A 21,350-nucleotide genomic window follows, 5' to 3' on the forward strand; every position below is an offset into this window, starting at 1 on the left:
TAGATTCAATCTTTGAATATCATTATAAATAATGAAGTTACGAGATACTTCATTAAATCCCGATATATATATATATACATTTCATACACTCCTTGAAAACCTCTGTTATGAAAATTATAAACAGAGTTGCAATATCCAATGAATTTGGAAAGGAGAAAATCTTGGCATAAACCTGATATCTTGCTGATCAGGCAAAGATACCAATAAGTAACCTTTTCTACTAGTAGATGGACGAATTCCCCACTGGTCATCACCCTGGCCGCAATAGGACCTTATGCTGGACTGCCACTCAGCCACTTACGTATTTGATGGACTCCCACTGAGCCACTTACACTTTCATGGACGCCCACTGAGCCCATGTTGCTTATGCCGACTCAAATAGATGAACTTACTTCCCGAACGATGGGCAAGTAATCAAAATGTTTTCTCAAAACAGCAACCTCGTTGCGAATGTAAAATACACCACTGAGCCGGACCCCTCAAGTTTTGAACGAGTATTTAAATCCCCTTTAAAAGGAAGATCTTAAATATAAAAATGAGTTTTGGGATCCGCTCTAACTTTTAAAAATCATTTTGAAGACTCGAAAACACTTTAAAGAGTGTTTGGAGTAATGCTGATTTAATGAAATAAATCAGTCCCAATATATTAGAAAATATCTGAATATTATTATTTAAATAATATTCCCATAAAGAATAATCTTTATAAAAATAATTGAAGTAGAAGTTTTAAAACTTATACTTGAAATGAGTATTAAATAACCAAAGATATACTTATACGAAAGTACTATCTTTATTTGAATAATCAAAGATAAGTTTGATTATCGACACCTTATTCTTTAATAAAATAAAGAACATATCTCAGCAAATAATCGGAGTCATAGATCCTCAAATGAATATTCAAATAATATTCATTAAATAATATAAACTGAGTCATAAGCCCTCGAATGAATATTCAAATAATATTCAATAAATAATATAAAAGAGTCATAAGCCCTCGAATGAATATTCAAATAATATTCAAATAATAAAATAAAAGGAGTCATAAGCCCTCGAATGAATATTCGTAATAATATTCATTAAATAAAATAAAAGTTATCGAATAAACCTTATTCGATTAATAGTTTTTAAAACTATATCAATATATATATATATAAATATATATATATATAATATACTCGGGAACATCGACTCCCGGTTTTAGAAAATGTTCACCTTTTATCCCCTATACTAAGGGTATACGCAAGGTGTACACGGTTTGGCCAACCCGACCAATCCAAACCGAACCGACCCTATTTCGGCCGAACCAAACCGATTTTTTTCAACCCGATATATAGTTGGGTTGAAAAAATGTCAACCCGATTTAATTGGGTTGGATATGGTTTTCGATAATTTTAAACCAATCCAACCCAACCCGATTAAAATTTATATGTACATGCTAATAAGTTAATCCAAAATTATGTTTAGGCCATTTACATAGATCCATATATCTCTAACTCTAAATGTAACTTATAACCTCCGTGTTTGTAGTTTATTTCGTAACAACAATAGATGTTTGATTAATGTTATATTTTTTGCATTTATGATTCATTCCAATATATAAAGCATAAGCAATATTATTAGTACTTTGATGTCGAAAATTAGATGTTTAAGACTATTCAATATGGAGGATTGTAATATTGTTTTGAACTATTTTCAAGTGTTTTAAACTTTAAAACCTTATGTTTTATTATAATTTTTTATATTAATTTTGTATATTTAATAAACCGATCAAACCGATCCAAACCGAACCAAACCGAAGTATACAAATTGGTTTGGGTTACAAATTTAAATGGTTTGGGTTGGGTTGAAATTTAAAAAACCCGAATTAATTGGGTTGGGTTGCTAAATTCTCCCAACCCGCCCAACCCGATCCGTGTACACCCCTATACGCAACTACTTGCTTATTTCTAGCATAGGTATTATGCAACTATAAGCATTTGAACCAACATATATATAAATCAAGAATACGAAACAAGCATACATATATACCATATCACATGCTACAATATATCGCAAGAATTTGCTAATAACAAATATGCATTTATCACAAGATCATGCATATACACATATACATCACAACAACAGTATAACGGGTAGAAAACTTGTCTGAGCGACTGAGGGTTACAAATGGCTCGGGACGAGTCTGGTAACATATAAACAACATATAAGTTGGAATTAAACCGAAGTCACTTGTAAATCTATACTTTAACCAAATTAGACTCTAACGCTCGCTTTGCGCTTACTGATTCTCTTAAGTCGCTCGAGTACCCTCGGCTCCACCATTTTTAATAAATTAACCATTACGAGTTTTAAGGCGATTCTTTCGCGGGTGTCTTACCAACTGCCTAACACACTTACCATAATTGTTTTATACATTAATTAACCCTTTTTGGTCTTTAACCTATGTTTCAAAGTAAGACGAGGGGAAAAGTTTCGTTCGCGAAACGCCGTTACTTGAAACGGTCGTTTCTCCTAAACCGTGCATCGGAATCGAACGAACTACCTATCAAAACGAAGCTCGTAACATGAGCTATCTAAACATGGCAATGGTCATAATCTAGCAGGGAGTTCTCGGGTCCAAATGTTATGAACAAAAGCAGTCTAAAGTAAATCGGACATTACGACGGCTATGTTTACACGATTTCCAAATTTTAAACCATTCAAAAACCATCACAATTCAACCTCAATCCATTCATACAACCAAAGTCCATCCTTATCACATCATAACAGCCCCAATCAATTTAATATTAACATTTATACTTATGCATAAGCTTGAATTTAACTATACTTAAGTTCTTTTAACCAAAACAACAAGATTCACCATTCCATTTCACTACCACTCCAACCCACACTCTAAACCACAAGCATTAAGCTACTACATCACCATAATAATCAAAATCATCTTATAATACAAAGGAATCTAGGGTTTGGAGATGATATACCTTCCTTGAAGTGGTGGGAGTAGCTAGGAAGCCTTAAGAAGCCTTGAGGAGTCTTAGGAAAGCTTGGATCTTAAAGGAAAAACAAGAAAATCAAGTTAAAATTCTTGAAGTCACTATTCATTGTCTTCTTCATTGATTTATTGAAGAAGATTGAGAATGAATGGGGTGCTTAAACTCATGATATAGCCATAACTATGCATAAGGATGATTAGGGAATTATCTTACCAATTTAGGAAGCCTTGATCTTGAGTTTTGAATTTCTTCTTCCTTTGCAATAGTAAAAGCCGAGAGCAATGAAGAAATAATGCCTTGGTCTTTTTTTTTTGTTTTGATGAAGAATGAATTATTTGGCTTGGTTGGTTGTAGTTTTGTTTTTGTTTTGGTAAATTACCTATTTGCCCCTGATTTTGTGTGGTTAATAATCCACCACATTTCCTTCCTTCCCATGTCATGCTTATGTCATGCTATGATGTCATCTTTCCCTCCTTATCCTCTTCTCATTGGTTGGGTGACATCATCCCCACTAATCTCTTTGATTAACTTCCTAATTGTTTGCCTAATGACCGCTGATCTGTTATACGGTTCGCTTAACTTTCGTTTTCGTTTATCGTTTGAGGGATCATACCCGGGATCTTATTACTTAGGTTCCCTTAACTTTTCTCAATATATTATATTCCTTTTATGATCCTCTCTTATAATCCTTTAATTTAAATCCTTCTTATCTTGTTGCCTTATACTCAATTCTTTTCGTATCTAGTGGATTTCCGGGAAAAATCAAAGTGTTCGGAATTGGATTCTGACAATCTTTACATACACTTATATACCATATAGAGTGCCAATAAAATCTCAGAATATCAATAACAGAACACACAAAATCACTATTCATAAGGGTTTCAAAAATTCCAAAAATTGGGGTTATTACAAGAAAGAAATTGAAGACAAAAGTGAAGATGAAGCTATGGGGGACATGGTTGATACTGATATGGAAGAAAGAAGTAAGGAAAGAGAAGAATGGCAGAAAGGGAACAGAAAGAAGGCCAATGCAAAGAGAAAGATGGTAGATGAGACTGAAGAAACCCAATCAATATCCAAACCACTACCTTCTATTCCTGAACCCATTGTGCCTGACCCCTTCATAAATATTCATGGTGAAACAATCATTCCTAAGGAGGAACCAATTGATTGGAACACCATCAAATTGCTCACCTTTCTAACCTCTTCTCCACATCAAAGAAGCAGAAAAGAAGAATCAAATCAACACCCTCTAAAGCCTCAATCAAATTCACACAGAAGCCTAAGCCTAAGCCTCAAGCCTCTAAGGATGATTATGTTCACATCTGTGACATAAAAGAATTTTCAGACATTGAACTCTATCTGGATGAGCTGGAGGAAGTAAGGGGAATAGCTGCCTACAGACAGCTACCAGAAAGACTAGTGTTCAAATACAAAGGAAGTGGGGAAAGAACTTGGCCTCTCTATAGGATTCTGAATGAAGGCTACTCTACCTTGGTTAGAGTCTACTTAGCCATACAAAGGGATTCTGGCTTTACCAGGACTGCCAAGACTGAGATTCTCAACAAGATTGCCAACATAAGGCAAACTTGGTGGGAGCCCAATGCCTTGCCTAGAACATTACTCATTCAAGAAAGAGGAATTACAGTTCATAAATCACCTCATTGGTTGATGGAGTTTAGAGGCAACAAAGGAGTCAGAAGATTTTCAGAATTGAAGATCAGCTCAAGATTGCCAGTAATGAAACTCTCAAGGATATGCAATCTAAGTTGGACATCAATGAAGAAGATGAAGCTGAATTCTACAGACAACTTCAACTTCAAATAGAGGAGAATGACAGGAGGCTAGGAAAGAAAACAAGGAATCAAAGGAAAAGAAACTAATCTGCTCAGGCTAAAGGAGCACCCTTGGAAACAATGAAATTCTTCAATTCCATCTCAGCATACACATTTTTGCAGCACTTTTGAATTTATGCTTTATTACAGTTTATATATTGTCAAGTGTTTTGTTATCATCAAGCTAAACCCAAATTTATGCCTACAGTTGTAGTAGACATACATAGGGGGAGATTGTTAGGAATATGTGTATTAGTTTGATGATAAGTTAAACAAAACACTTAAGTAGAAATCTAGTGTTTGTAGCCTCAACGGATAAGACCATCTTGGCTATCCGTTGAAGGAGTAGCTTTACTTAGCAATAAGTTTAGTATTGTAGCACATTTCATTCTCTGGATTCAAGTTGTAATTCTTAGATGTTGTAGGAAATTATCAGTCATGTTGACTACTAGTGGATATGCAAATAGGAGGGCTAATTGTAAATATTTCATGCCTTGTAATTTTGTATAAGTGAAGAAGTATCAACTGATATTGAAGACCTTCAACGGATAAGAAACAAAGCTTCAACGGATGTCTCTAATGCTTCAACGAATAATATCCATCAACGGATGAGTGCTTCAACGGATAAAGACTTCAACTGATAATGCATCAACGGATAAAGTTTCAACGGATAAAGCCTCAACGGATAAGGCATCAACGGATGAAAGCTTCAACGGATGCTTAGTTCATTAGCAGTTGATAGTGACAATTCATAAGCTGACAGAGGCACATGGGTTGACAGAGACAAACTGGAATGTGGAAGCCTCTAGGAGGAATCAAGAAAATGCAGTATTTCCATTCTGATGCAAACAAGGAAGTATTCAAAGATCTACAGCCAAGCCTAAATTGCATTTGATAGAGAAATGAAGAAGAAACATGTGAAGAATCTTTTTAATTGTATTTTACAGTTTTGTCTTCACTTGTAAACTTGGTGATATATAAACCAAGTAGCAGCTAGTAATTAGATAAGAATTTTCCTGAGCTGTTTAGAAATATCCAGAGAGAAAATCATCTAGTTTGTACTAGGAAGCAGCTGTGATTTAATTCTTTGAATCACAGATTTTCTGAAATAACACATCTCTGGTGGAACAACAAATCCACCAGAAAAGTTTTGAAGTTCTTTGTGTTCTTTACATTTGTGTTTGAATATATATATGTCTGAATTAGCTTCAAGCAATTCACACACATTTGTTCACTAAAACGCTTAGCCTTAGAAACTACTCAAAACTTGAAAAAGTTTTGAGATTTACATTCAACCCCCCTTCTGTAAATCTCATTGTTAGTCCACTGGGAATAACAAAATCAAACGAAACCCGATTAAAATTTGCATGTAACCTGCAAAAAAGAGAGAGAGATGAATGAGATTCTGAGATTTGAAAGTTGTGAAAAGAAAACTAATTGATTATACGTGTGTTTGAATTTGTGTATGTGTATATCAATCTAATCTAATTCAACTGAATGCACAAATCAAGTAAGATATAAATTAGTGATAGTTTCTATAAATAAGTAACTTGAGATTCAAAATTCAAAAATATTACAAATAAAGGAGTATTGGTTAATAAATAATGTGTGATATGAGAAAATCATGGTAATATCTTAATTTGAATTTGAATTTCAATTATTTTTCATAAATAAATTAATTTTGAAATTCAAAAATAGGTAAATAGTAATTAAGATGGGTCAATTGAAACTAATTGGATAGTCCATGAATATGAGAAATAATATATGATTTGGGTCATGAGTAAATTTATTTACCCATGGGTAAATTAGGGAGTAGTCATTAAGATATATAGATAAATTATGTGATACGCAAATTGAATTCTGATTTGATAAATTATTAGAACGACCATTTTGAACGTGTTAGTACAGTTCTTTTGTGAAATGATCAATTTCTTTTAGCTAATTAAACAATGACAAATTTTGGATTTTTGATTATTTTGATAACTAAATTGAATTTTAAAATATGATTCGGTAATTGATAAAATTTAATTCGGTTCAATATTTAAAAATACAAATATTTTTATTTGAATACTTAAATATTCGAAATAATTTCTGTTGAACTTCAAATATCGGAATGCTCACACCTGCGGCTGTCCAACAAAAACAAAAGAAGAAAAAACTATATAAGAATACAAAAAGAGGCTGAAAAAAGAAAAATACCATATTGAAAAAATTAAGATAAACAAATATACACCTGTTATTTCTGTAAATGAGTATAACAGATTTGGAAACACTTAAAAATTGTCTATTCTGAGACAAATGTAGATACAGACGTGTATGTATGTATACATTAGTTAATTTCCCTCCTCCCCTGCCTGTCTGAATCTCCTCTCCCCCTTGTTTCTCCTCCGCCATTCTCTCTCTTTCTCTCTCTCTACAAATCATTCCAAACCCTTTCTCTCTCTACACAATCTATACATTTTCTCTCTCTAAAATGGACGTTGCTCCCCGAGATTGTTCCGATACTTCTCCGTCACCTCGAAACGATGACGATGTTCATGTCTATTGCGTTCCGTACAGGTGCAACAATTTATATACTCTCGCTCAATTTATATATTGTTGTTTTGTACTTTGAACTTAAATCGATTGAATTAGTTGACATCTCAATCTTAATTGTGGTCCGCATCAATAATAATATTTAATTGTTAGTATAAGTTGGAATGTTGATGAAATGTAACGTAATTGTTAGCATTTTTGATTGATGTTGTGATTTCGATGCGTTATTAGCAGTTGATTGTTAGTTAAGTTTGAATCTCACAATGTGTGATGTTTCTACAGTTGTTAATATGATTTTGAAATATGTTGTTTTCTTTAATGTGTTAGATTAGCTTTTAATCTTCGAATTGATGAGGAAACCAACGAGTTTTTTAGTAAGTCGGATCACTGCGGTGTTTTATGATTCTGTGAATTTAGAAGCTGATGTCATATTGGTTATTGTTACTTCTCCTTACTCAAATTTAGTATATGAATTTTGCTATTGCTTGTGTCATATGAGTTTAAATCACTAAAGTGAAGCAACTCAAAAATTTAATCTCATCCATGGTTTTATGTAATAATTCCCTTGCCATTTCTTTTGTCATAATTTGTAAGGTATTTCCAACCACTTTTATCCTACTAATGTGTTTTTTAGACTGTATTTTTTAAAGTTAATGGTTCTTGTGCATACAAAATATGATGCTAATTTGTGGATATATATTAAGATACTCCGGACAATGAATATCTACTCATCTCTTTACCTTCACCTGATAAATTTGCTACACATGCAACTATTTTTGTGATATAGGTGGTGGAAGGAAGCTGAAGAATCTACGTCGGGAACTGTATCAGATTGGCAGGGAGGGATCTTATATACTGCATCACCAACCTCATCAGGGCCGATGAAACTAATCAACAGCATATTCAGTTCAGACATCGTATTTAATCTTAGGAGAGAGGATGATTTTTTGCAGGATACACAGAGTGGCGAGGTTGGAATTTCTGGACGAGATTATGCCCTAGTACCTGGAGAGATGTGGTTGCAGGCACTCAAATGGTTAGTGGCAATTAGCAATTCCTTTTTTCCTTTTTGTATAGTGGCAGTACCGATGCTTTTCATTTAAGAAATTAAGTTCCTGAGGCTTTAGAATGAGAGTATCTAAACTTTTCTTAAGTTCACTTGGCACTAAAAGAGGGGGTGGGGGGAGTAATCTTTACGAATTTTGGAAATATGAACCTTTTGGAGAACCTTTCCCACTTTCAGTTTGGGTTGCTAAGTAATTAGAAGCTGGCTGTTTGTGCCCTTTGTTGGTCTGTATGTATCCATAGTTTGACATACTTTTTTGCTGATTTTAATTGAATATCGACTTAGGTTGCTGAATTGCAAATCTATGTAGTTCTTTTGCATTAGTTACTAAATCTTTTTTCTTCTGCAAAAATATTCTATTTGTAAAATTTTTAAACTTATTACTGACTTGAGTGAACAAGTTGTGTTCATTTATCCTTTTTGAGTTGTTGCCAAATGTCGCTAGGTCACTAATTCATTCTGTTTCCTCCCTTACGCGCGTGTGTGTGTATCTGTAGAAATCCAAGAGGAGAAGTATACCAGTCCGGTTGTTCGACCATGAATACCCCGATCCTCTATTTTTTTGGCCCACAACTCCCTTTATCTTATTACCAGCATCATTGTGATCTTTTGTTGTTCCTCGTTTAGGCACAACAACTCTAAAGCTGCATCAAAAAATGGTAGAACCTTCTTGGCTTGTGAAGATGATATGAGTGATATCTATCCTTTACAACTTAGGCTTTCAACTCCAAGTGAAGACAATTTATTGGGCGTGAGAATAAGCAAGAAGGTGCATAATTTATCCTACACCTTCCTTTTGATTGTTGTTGTAGCAGTTAAAATGGATTTCCACTCACAAATACTTGATACAGCTGAGCATTCGGTCTGTTCGGTCCAAAACCGGACCGAACCGAATAGACCAAAAAACCGAATAGTCATTTTTTCTTGGACCGAACCGGACCGAAGTTATATTATGGACCGGACCGAACCGAACCGAAATAGTCAAAAATAAAATTGCATTATAAATTAAATCACAAATTATAAATTTTAAAATATAATTAAAGTAATGTGATATGTAGAGTTCTAATACTCCATAAATATAATTACAAATTAAAAATTTTGATTATAATTTTTAAGATATATGTAAAATATATATAATACAAAATTATAGTATTTATGATTTGGTCTATTCGGTCTATTCGGTCCGGACCGAAATATTTGTGAAAAGAACCGAACCGAACCGAATTTTAATTCGGTCTATTCGGTCCGGACCGAATAGACCGAATTTCTGAAAAATTTAGGACCGAACCGAATTAGCACGGTTCGGTTCGGTTTTTCGGTTTCGGTTCGGTTTTGCTCAGCCCTAATGATACTCATCAAATATCTCTACGTTTGTGTCTCTTCTAGACACTTGTTCTAGATTTTATTTCAATTAATCTACCTTTTTTCATTCAAGCTTTCCTTATCAAGCATTGTCTATTTATCATGTCTTTCATCTAGCAAAGCAAAATGTTAATAATTTGGTCTGTTGATGCTTATAGTAAAATGGAAAAAAAGTTACTAAAATATTGGATTATTGTACCTTGTAATAAAATAGCAAAGAACTAGGATTTGGTGAAGGACCTCCTGGTATAGTATCATTTTCGAAAGATAACGTGCCAGGAAAAAAAAAATAAAGCAACACTATGCAGTGTAAAATGTCACGATTAATGAGTTAGAGGAGATGATGATTGTCATCGTCTGACAAGCAGAAACTTAAAAGACAGCAAGATTAAAGGGGTAAATGGAGTGAGTACCCTGTAAAATAGATTAGCAGAAGTATTGGGAGGCGGGAGCTGATTGAAAATAATGTTGGAGAATGGTAAGTTCTCCATAGATGGATGTGTTATAAACTTATATCTGTCCACTGGATCATATTTTTGTGCTTCAAGGGGTAGGCAGACCATCTACTCAATTATGCTTCAGGTCACACTATTGGGAGTTGCAATACGCTGATTACTCAATAGTCTTTATTAATTTAACATTTCATGGTTAACATTTAGATATTTATTTGTACAAAGTGACTCATATGTCCTCCCTTTATCATTCAGTTGAATCATTAGGAACTGTGATATGTTGATTGTTATTTCATATATCTCTGACATTAAGGTTTGTCATTTTCAGGATAATGCAACCGAGTGTTTTAGAAGGGCCTGCAAGATTTTCAGTATTGATTCGGAGATTGTGAGTAAACTATTACATATAATGTGCATTTAGTATCTAAAATCTTGTGCAGTTGTCTTATAAACAAGCTCAACAACATAAAATATTTTTCTATGTATATTTTCTTGTGAGAGCTTGTACCTAGAAAGAGAACCTGCTTCTATTCTATGAAAAAAGAGGAATTTAAGTTAACCAAATGAGCTACATGAAGAGAATATAAGATTTCATAATAGGGAAGACAATGCAAGTGGCAATGTTTGAAACAAAGACACCGCGAGACTGCATGTCCATTTTAAATCATATACTTATGCCCAGTGGCGGATCTACACTAGGCCCAGAACAGGCCATGGCCCTCCCTGAAATTTCTTCAACAAGTACATGTACAGCTATAAAACCAATTGTTTAAGTTGGTATAGTGGTAGAAAATGTGATTTTCTCACATGAGAACCATGGTTCGAAATCTGGAAACTGCATATTTCATGCTTTGACAACAATTTTGTCACAATTACTTTTTTTAAGCTTTTTTTTCTCAATTTGGCCCACCCTGGATCCTACTGCTGCGTCCGCCACTGATTATGCCAGATTTTAAGCTGTTAGAATATAGTTTTGTGTCTAAAATAACACAATGTTTAGTACTGTCAGTTTTGATGGTTCTCTACTTCATCTTTTGCAGTTACGTATTTGGGACTTTTCTGGGAAAACAACTCAATATTTTCTGAACGATAAAGATAAAGGAACCCTATACTCTCAAATGCAGGTGGAGCAGGATGTAAGTTCCTGACGCTTGTTCATAAAATCAATTTACATCTGTTATCAATTCTAATAAAGGATATAATTTATTGTCCAATTCCATAAATATATTGGGCTTAATCAGGTAGCTTAAACAGTGATGGGATATTTGGTACTTCATATTTAAAATGTTTAAACCAGACTAGTAGAAAAAAAAGGAGTAAACGAGCTGTTTAACTTGCCAAGATTACAGCTAAAGATTCTTTTATGTATTTGTTCACAAGATATGGAAGAGTCAGTACATTAGCTCGATCGATATTGTTAAATTATATATGTATAATCCATTTTAGTGAATTCTCCAAAATTCTATGTTTGAGAAACTACGTAGAATAGGACATTTTTAGGTGTAGTAATAGTGGTCTGTGATAGCACCTTTTTGATTGGTTACCCTTTTTTAGCAATCATGGCGGTCCTTATGAGCACGCACATAACACTGGTAAAGTGTGTGCCATGACTTTTAAAAGACATAAATTGGTGATTTAAGCATTATGGTTTAAGCCCTAACTCATCAATTAGATGTGTTGTGGTCTAACCCAAACACATGTATAACGTCTGTTATAGTCCAAGCTCTAATTTCAGCCATAAACAATACCTTTTTTTATTACACTGAAGCAACATTTGTTTAATTATTTTTTTAGTTAATAAAGGATTATTAGTACGTTGTTAGGTTATATTTTTCTTTCTAAAAATATAATGGTTATTTTAGATTTGTGACGGACATTATTAAAACCAATTGGACTACCTAAAGAGGGCCAACACCCTTGGTCTGAGCTATTTGAGTAACTAACATGGTTTGGAGCTTGGATCTCTCTGGAGGTCTTAAGTTTGTGTCCTGGGTATCCACAGAATCTCACATTCTAATATAGGCAATATCTTTTAATTATCTCGCGAAATATGGGTTCCAAGTGATCTGCTCTCTACATTAGTGGCTTCTCCTTATACCTTAAGGTTCTGAAGGAGTTAGTAATCCAGAATATCCAGTTAACTTAATGAATGTAATTCTGATACATTTGTCTATATTTATATAGACAATATTGTCTCTCCACTTAAACATCTGCATGACATGGTCTGTTGTGACTTCACTCTCTTAGTAATTTAGTTTGAAAAGTGGTGTCATTGACAATATTTAATGAATTCTTATTTGTTTCACCTGAACCTAGGTTTCTTCTCATCTATGGCAACCACGACTTTATCTACTGTAAAAAAAAAAGTAATCCTGTAAATAAACTTTTTTCACTTCTGTGAAATAAATTCTTTGTTAGAGAAACTGTGTTGTTGCAGGAGACAGTGCTGAATGTAAAAGTGTTGGCTTGTAGATTTTTCACCAAGCATCAATATAAAGTGTTCTAGAATCTTTTCCTGCAATGCTTTCTACATTTTCTCTTATTTCTTACTTTCAAAATAATTGGTATATTGGTACATGGTCACCGTTTTTTATTGTTTTCTTCCACTGTTTGCAGATTCTTTTAAAGCTGCAAGTTTATGGTTTATCAGATAGTAGTAGAAACGAAATTAAAAAGGATGAGATGACAGGTCAACATCCTAATGCAACTTCACTCATGATAAACAGTGATTCTGGAAAGTTCATCTCAAGTTTTGTCCAGAGTAGTTTGCCAACCTTTGGTGGAAACACCAATGAGGCTGGGTCTTTGGGCTTGACCGGATTACAGAACTTAGGGAACACTTGCTTTATGAATAGTGCACTTCAGTGCTTGGGACATACACCAAAGCTTGTGGACTACTTTCTTGGAGATTACAGGCGGGAAATAAATTATGACAATCCATTGGGCATGAATGTATAGTTATTGATTTTATTTCTTCATTTCTTCATTTTTCACGATAATATTTACTCCCTGCTTTCCAAATTATGCGAGCCACTTTTTATTTTTCTACCCAGTTTAAGGCCTATTAAATCGGTACTTGTTAATAGTGTTTTTTTTAAATGTGAAGTTTCTATTATTATACAAAACAAAAAATATTTATTTACTGGTACCCCTTGATACGCAGAAAGTGTGTGAAAAAATGAAAAAATAAGTGGCTTACATAATTTGGGATAGAGGTAGTATAAATATGTGGTTATTATTTGTCACTATTGTTCTTTTCTTCTGCACCCACCCACACAATATAATAACGTGTTGATAATTTCTTACGTCTACACCGCCAACTCATGCAGATGTTCGTCACTTTTTTTATTACAAAATATTATATGGATCAAAATTCCTAATAACTAGAACTTGTGCAGGGTGAAATTGCTTCCGCCTTCGGAGAGTTATTGAAGCAATTATGGGCTCCTGGAGCAACACCAGTAGCTCCAAGAACATTTAAGTCGAAGCTTTCTCATTTTGCTCCTCAATTCAGTGGCTTTAATCAGCATGATTCTCAAGTTCGTAGTCTTTGCCACCCCTTAATTTTTTAAATAAGATCTGTTTCTTGTCCTCTCATTTTAATTTAGGTTGGGGCATGGAGGAAAAACATAAAGGTTTATATTTTGGGGTAGGCATACTGTATCTTTCCCCAAAGAATAAGGTGGTAAAATTAAATGGCAGGAACTCCTTGCTTTTTTATTAGATGGACTTCATGAAGATGTGAATCGCGTGAAAAATAAACCTTACGCTGAAGTTAAAGATTCAGATGGTCGACCAGATGAAGAAGTAGCAGATGAGTACTGGCAAAATCATTTGGCTCGGAATGACTCTATCATCGTTGATTTATGCCAAGTGAGTAGTATATCTATGTTTTTCAACTTGTTAATTATGTTGAATCTGCATACAGGTTTAGCACTATCTAGAAACATTAAATGCATTAACATTCCAGGAAAGTTAAATATCCTTTTGGCGCTGGGGTTAGGGTTCAATACTAAATGCATTATAGTCATATGCTTTTAGGCTTCTGGGTTTGTTGTTGTACCTTACAGACTAAAAAATAAGAAATAGATAGATAATCTTACATTGATTTTTGGAGGATAAGTGCCCGGTCATGTGATTTTCAAAGGTTTAAAGTTTTAAAAGTGTAGAAGGCGACGAACGTTAGTTTCACATAGGTGCTGTAAATTTTATAAGGAGAAGAATCACTGTCTTAATTATTTCCACGGTTCAGTTAGGTGTTTTCAGTGGTAAAAGTGTGTAGTTTAATTATTAGTAACTTTACTATTTACATTGATATTATCATTCAGTTTTTTTTTTAAAACACCTGGTAGACAATGAAATGCATTCCGTTATAGCTCTAAATGACTATATGTTTCCATATCCTATTTCTGGAATCAGGCGAGTAGGTATATTATTGCTAACATATGTGAAATCTTATTGCATTATAAACAATATTACAGGGGCAGTATAGATCAACGCTAGTGTGTCCTCTTTGTCGGAAGTCTTCGATCACGTTTGATCCATTTATGTATGTTTCGTTGCCATTACCTTCAACATCAATAAGAACAATGACTGTGACAGTTATGACCACAGACGGAAGTTCTCAGCAATCTTCTGTCACTATTACTGTTCCTAAGAATGGAAAATTGGAGGATCTTAATCAGGCCCTAGGAAGTTTGTGTTCAATAGGAGTTGATGAAACCCTTTTGGTGGTGGAGGTATATTCTGCAGCTCGTATGAGGCACTAAATTAGTATCTTGGGTAACATTACTTTCTTTGTAAGCTCTCTGGCTTTAATTTTATTTTTTTTGCAGGTTTACAACAATAAGATTATTCGTTATTTAGAGGATCCTTCTGATTCTTTATCCTTAATTAGAGACGAGGATCGATTAGTTGCTTATCGGTTGCCAAAAGATTTTACAAAATTGCCTCTTATTGTGTTTATGCACCAGCAGATGGAAGAGTAAGTATCACAAAATTCTATATTACAATAGTGGACTGTCTTTTCGTAGTTGGGTCATGCATTCATGTATGTATTATAATAATGTAACTATATGAGTGCTTGTAGAAAGCTTGACAGGATAAAGATATTTCGCTTACAGTAACATAGGAGAAAGTTTTCTTAATTAGGTGGAAACTACTTTTAAATTTGCACCTGGATTGAGATGTTATTGAACAGGATGGATCGTGTCTAGTGGTTAACTTATTATGAAGATAAATTATACTTTCTATGCATGCATTATCTTTGATTCAGTCTGTTCATTAAAAAAGAAGAAGTTGGAACTACTAAAAAAAGAAGAGAGAAAAGAGTTTGCATTTGGTGTTTATAGAATCTTCTTGCAGTGAATGGACGAAGGGCTAAATGACATAGCTATCACGTCTTATAGTTAGAAAGTTAAGACTCTAATGTACATTATAAAGTTAAGCCTCTAATATATATTTCAAGTAGAACAAACCTCGTATTTTTAGTAGAACACAGCTTAGTTACCTCATGTCAAAAAAAAGCTCAGTTACCTTGAGCAGAGTTTATTTTTTTTATTATTGCTATATAAATTACAGAAAAATGCAGTATTAATGCTAATATTGATAATGATAATACCAAGTTTCTGTTTGGCATATTACTTCCAATCATGAGAGGACCCTTGACCCATCACAAGGCAACAAACGTCCTCTAAATCTTTATGTACAAGTTTATCCCCAGTAAATGAGGCCTACTGTAACACCCCAGTCCCACATCGAGGAGATTTGAGACTTCTGTTTAGTTTATAAGATAGAGTACTACTACTACGTGCACTAACAAATCATGATTTTTTTGGGGCTTGTGGTGGGCTAGTTGTTACCCAAGTTGGCTGCATTTGGGACAGTAGACTTCGGCTTATTTCGGAATCGGGACTTGACCCCTTTTTCGAAAAAGGCTCGGGATTTGACCCGGGTTGTCACACCTACCCTCCTTTTCTTAGATTTCAATAGTGATCTAATATTCCTAATTTTTTCTCGCTAAATCCTGTCTTAAGCACTATAGATATCCCAAGTAATAGCAATCTTATTAAACTCCGTGTGGAATTTATATTAGAGAATAATACCCATTTACTATCTCTTTCTTATGTGATGTTAATACCCCAGTTTTGGTGTACATCTCTTGCTAAACTATCTATTTTTTGCCTGATGCTAGAAGTTTCCGCTATGGTAGATCAGTCAAATCCGTATTTGAAGCAATCTTGAATATCCCGTGTTCTTACGGTTATGAATATTATATGATAGCAAACACTGAAAAAAGATACAACTTCATGTGAAGTTCAACTCCCAGCATTATAAGTAATTGTTTTCATCAGTATAAAGAAAGCTAGTGTGTTAATAACATCATCTGCACTCAGATTTCCATTATACGAGGTGTATGTGACCCATAAAATTAATTCACTCTGATTACATTAATAAACAGAAGCAAAACAAGTGTGATGTATGTGTGTTGTGCAGTTAGGCACAACACATTATTTATCACATCATAATTTGAAACTTAAAAGGTAAACAGATAAAACTTAAAAGATGTTGCTGCATTATTTATCATATTAAAGAAAGTTTATGGAGATAGTAGACTTGGTTTTTGTCATCCTTACCCTGCAAAATAAGAGACAACTGTAGTTTAGCTCCCTTTTTTATAAAAATAACTCCAAGATAACCTTATTATCATTAACTCTCATGTCCTGAAGCTCAGGAAAGGTGTTCAGCTTGCACTATCATACCTCGGGTTACAAATTATGATACTAAACTATGACTTTTGCTATAACCTCCTCTGACTTTTAGATATTTGGTAAGATATAGTATAATTTTTAAAAAAAAACTGATAATGGGAAAATTCATTCTGTAGTGCATAGAAAGTACATGTTTTATTGATTAGATCAGAGCTTTTCTTTTTATATATAAGTTTTCTCAAAAAAAATTATGCAAAATTTAATTATTTCGAAGCTCAAGTATACTGCGTGTGTAACTTCTTGTAACTTGTATACTTTTAAATGCGTGTAACTTATCATGTATTGAATTAACTACAAACTATAACTGTACGCTGCTTTAGTCATCTGATTCTTTTGGGAGCTTAGTTATTTTATTAATATAGTGTGTAGATTTTTCTAGGAATGTATATTCGAGTTATAATATGCTAACATGTTTTCTTCTCCTAATATGGTTTTTCCCTGCCATTTTGATATTCTACAAATGTTTTAACAATATTGAAACTGTAGGAACAATTTTCTTGGTAAGAAGACAACAAGGTGGAAAGCATTCGGAATTCCCCTTTTAGCAAGTTGTAGCATTGCAAATGGATCTGATATTCGTGCTTTGTATTTGAAGTTGGTTGATCCGTATTTGGATCCTGCAGATAATATGATAGACAACTATGATATTGATGTGAGCACTGCAAATGAAGGAACAACTAAACTTGAAGATACTTCATTTCTAGAATCTGCTGAGGGTGCAGTTACCCCTAACAAGAATTCCTTGGATATGCATACAACTACAGATTTCAACTATTACAGAGCAGATGAAAAAGGAACAGGCAGGGGTTCTGAGATTGAAATGAATGAGCAGATAACATGTGAAGTTCTCCCGTGCAGACTAAATGTTATTGTGTGTTGGCCAGAGAATATGGTTGCACGACGTAATACACTGCTTCTTAGCTCATTACCAGAAACCTACAAATCTGGTTTCTTTTCAAAGAAACCAAAGGAGTCTGTTTCTTTGTATAAATGCCTCGAGGCATTCCTCAAGGAAGAGCCCCTTGGACCCGAAGACATGTGGTAAGTTTCTTCATCTTTAGCTTTTTAAATCTTACATTTTACAACTTTATTCCCTGCAGCACAATTTGTAGTCTTTATTAATAAGGTAAACACCATTTCGGTGGAATACAATAGTACCAAGTAACAAAAATACCAAATTTTGGTTATTACTCAAACTCAAATCTGATTTCCTCCAATTACGTAATTATATAAGATTTATTTAGTTAAATTAATTCTTTGGTTTACACGGGCTCAATTCCTTATAACTACATATTTGAATATTTATTTATATAGATTTTCATCCTAATTTTAGAATTGTATTCTCTACAAATACATATCAAAATAATACTATTTGTTAGAATAATAATATAAGATCGAGGAAAGGACCTCTCTCTAACACCTAGGTTTTAAAGCGACTAGTTCTTCGCCATGGTATCAGAGCTTAGGCTGGTGGGAGAACTCAGGTTCGACTCCAACCACCCTCAATATCTCACAATTTATCGTGGACACGAAAGGCCAATTAATGCTCCAAAGATGGCGCCCGTGATCTACTCTTCGACCCATAAATGGGTTTTCGAGTGAGGGGGAGTGTTAGAATAATAACAGAAGATCCTGTGAAAAAGGCATTTCCTCTAACACCTTGAGATTTTAAAGCGATTGGTTCCTTGACACTATTAATTATATTTATTCTCGATAATTTGTTATATTTAATCTTTTCATATTAATGTTTAAATCTCGGTCCGTGCTCTGGTTATTTGCTAGTAAATATTTAAGATGCTTTTGTGGTCAAGGGGTTAGCTTCCGTATATTGGATCTACTAGGTTATACCTATTATATTCTGAAGAAAAATATCCCTTTTAGCCATTTACATGATATACACTTGTAAAATTTTCTTTAATATATACCAATTTGATGCAACATAACTAGTAGATCCAAAAAAATTTAACTTCTATGAGCCACCTTAACATTCAGATTCAAATATTGTATTAATCATGGTTTGTGATGTATTTTTTCTCATGAATTAAGAACGTTTTTCTGAACAATTGTACACTACGCTTGTTATTGGTCTCAAGAGTGACTGGGAGGGCGGATCCCCAAAAACATCTTGCTAAGAAGTATCCTCGTATAGTCGTATATATTCTCATTGCCCAGTCTACGTTCCTTGGAAACATTGTAATTTGCCTAGTTTGAAGTTTTTTAACAAAATTGTGATTCAACAAAGTGTGACCGTAGTCAGTATAGATTACAGAGTTCTTTTTTAGGGTTTTCTTGATTTAATGCACTAATGCTATTTCTGATATACTGTCATTGTCCCCACTCTTAGGTACTGTCCTGTGTGCAAGAAGCATTGTCAAGCCAGTAAAAAATTAGATCTGTGGAGACTGCCTGAGATCCTTGTCATTCATTTAAAGAGGTTCTCATACAGCAGGTTTTTAAAGAACAAATTGGAGACTTACGTTGAATTTCCAGTCCACGATCTTGATCTATCTTCCTACATTTCCTTCAAGAGCGGTGACTCTTCCAACTGTTATATGCTTTATGCGATTAGTAACCACTATGGAAGCATGGGAGGTGGTCATTATACTGCATTCATCCATGTAAGCTGTGCTTCTCAAAATAAATAATCTAACTGTTGTGTGAGTTATATTCTTTGCAACTTTCAAGGGCTTGTTTTCTTTGTTCTACTTAAATTCAATCAAAAATCTTATTTTATCACTACTTGTGTAAGAAACCAAAGGAAATTAGTAAAAGAAAATCCTGGAATGTTTAGGAAACCAACACTGAACTACTGAAATAAATTATGCTTACCTGTGTCTAGTTTGTAATAGAGTCAACTTACAGCTGTATACCATAGGTTCGGGTACCACCAGTTAGATGCATAGTAACTCTTCAACGGCCGTGGCTAGATTATGACTCAAGTTTTTATAGTTTGTGATGATTATGGATAAACTGAGACCATCTTTCTTAAATTTTGTGAAGATAAACCGTGAAATGATGGGTTTGCATTTTTATTTGCACATCTTTATGGGCCACCGATGTTTAGTATCTGCTGAAGTCCAGGATTCATGAATTCATTCTGTTGTTTTTTTTATCTTGGAATGTTATTTATTTGCTCTATTATTTTAGATTGTATCTGCATAAGTATATAACTCTTTGATCTCATTTCGATAATGCACGGCCAGTTTCTGTACTAATAAGAGTACACTATGATTTTAGCAAAAAAAAGAGTACACTATGACGCTATGTACGATGGGATAATGGATATTTCCAGGGATCTTAGTTACTGGGGATTGCCGATTTATACTCTTACTGTAAAATGGACCTATACCCTTGTCTGCGTCTCTGAGCGTTAGCATGGTACCAAGGTGTAAGATGAAGAGGGCATGTAAGATGACTCAATATAAGTGGCCTCTTATTATCTCAGATAAGTTATGTTAGTTGTGAGTTCTTGACCGCATTCCATTTAATTGTAGTTAAACTATGTGTTGGGCCTCGAAGATGGAGGCCCACTGGTAATGGGGAAAACAGCCTACGAAGAAGAATAAAAACATTAGTCATGTCTATGCCTGACAAAAATTGAAGCCAAGTTCAAAAATTATTTAGCCCTAGTGCATGTACCACCGCGTCTGAAGATAAATATTTCCTCAGTATCCCCGGCCCCCCTTCCCAAAAACCACTTAAACAAGAAGTCTGATAAAATGTTATCCTATTGTTATCTTATTAATTTTTCTGAGTCTTGTTATTGATATGATGTAGCATGGTGGCAACCGGTGGTTTGACTTTGACTGACAGCCATGTTTCTCCCATCAGCGAGGACAAGATTAAATCTTCGGCCGCTTATCTTCTTTTCTACAGAAGAGTTTAAGATGTCTAACATCATATTTTTCGTTGGTGATTATTGGGATTAGATTATATATACTCAATACATGTTAGGTCATATTACAAATTTATACACAAGTAGCATCTTTTAGTTTATGACATTAGAGTTAGTCGATCATTTTGAGGTATATGAAACAGAAAGCACCGCTATAAGTGTGAAATTGGTGCTCGAGGATTGTAACATAATAGTTGGACTGATCTTTCAATGGAGTAGAATTCAATATTAAAGGCATACTATATATTTATGTTTACATGCAGTTGGATAATCTGTTGATAGAGATATAGATTTTAATGTTAGCTTTGAACTCCTTTTAATTTACTGAGGTTCAGAATGTTTATCAAGCTTCAATTTTTTTGTTTGGGAATAGTCTTTGATTGTTTCCAGGAAAACACCTTGTGGATTGTTCTTGTAGGCACAGCGCAGTATCTTGCAATTC

At 34.0% G+C, this 21,350-nt stretch overlaps 1 pseudogene; it reads left to right on the forward strand.

The window, feature by feature from the left end:
- The first annotated feature begins 7,129 nt into the window (after nucleotides 1–7,129).
- Nucleotides 7,130–21,164, forward strand: LOC141702688 (ubiquitin carboxyl-terminal hydrolase 8-like; annotated as a pseudogene).
- Nucleotides 21,165–21,350: the final 186 nt, after the last annotated feature.

This window comes from Apium graveolens, unplaced genomic scaffold, assembly GCF_009905375.1.
Source record: "Apium graveolens cultivar Ventura unplaced genomic scaffold, ASM990537v1 ctg5499, whole genome shotgun sequence".
NCBI lineage: Eukaryota > Viridiplantae > Streptophyta > Magnoliopsida > Apiales > Apiaceae > Apium > Apium graveolens.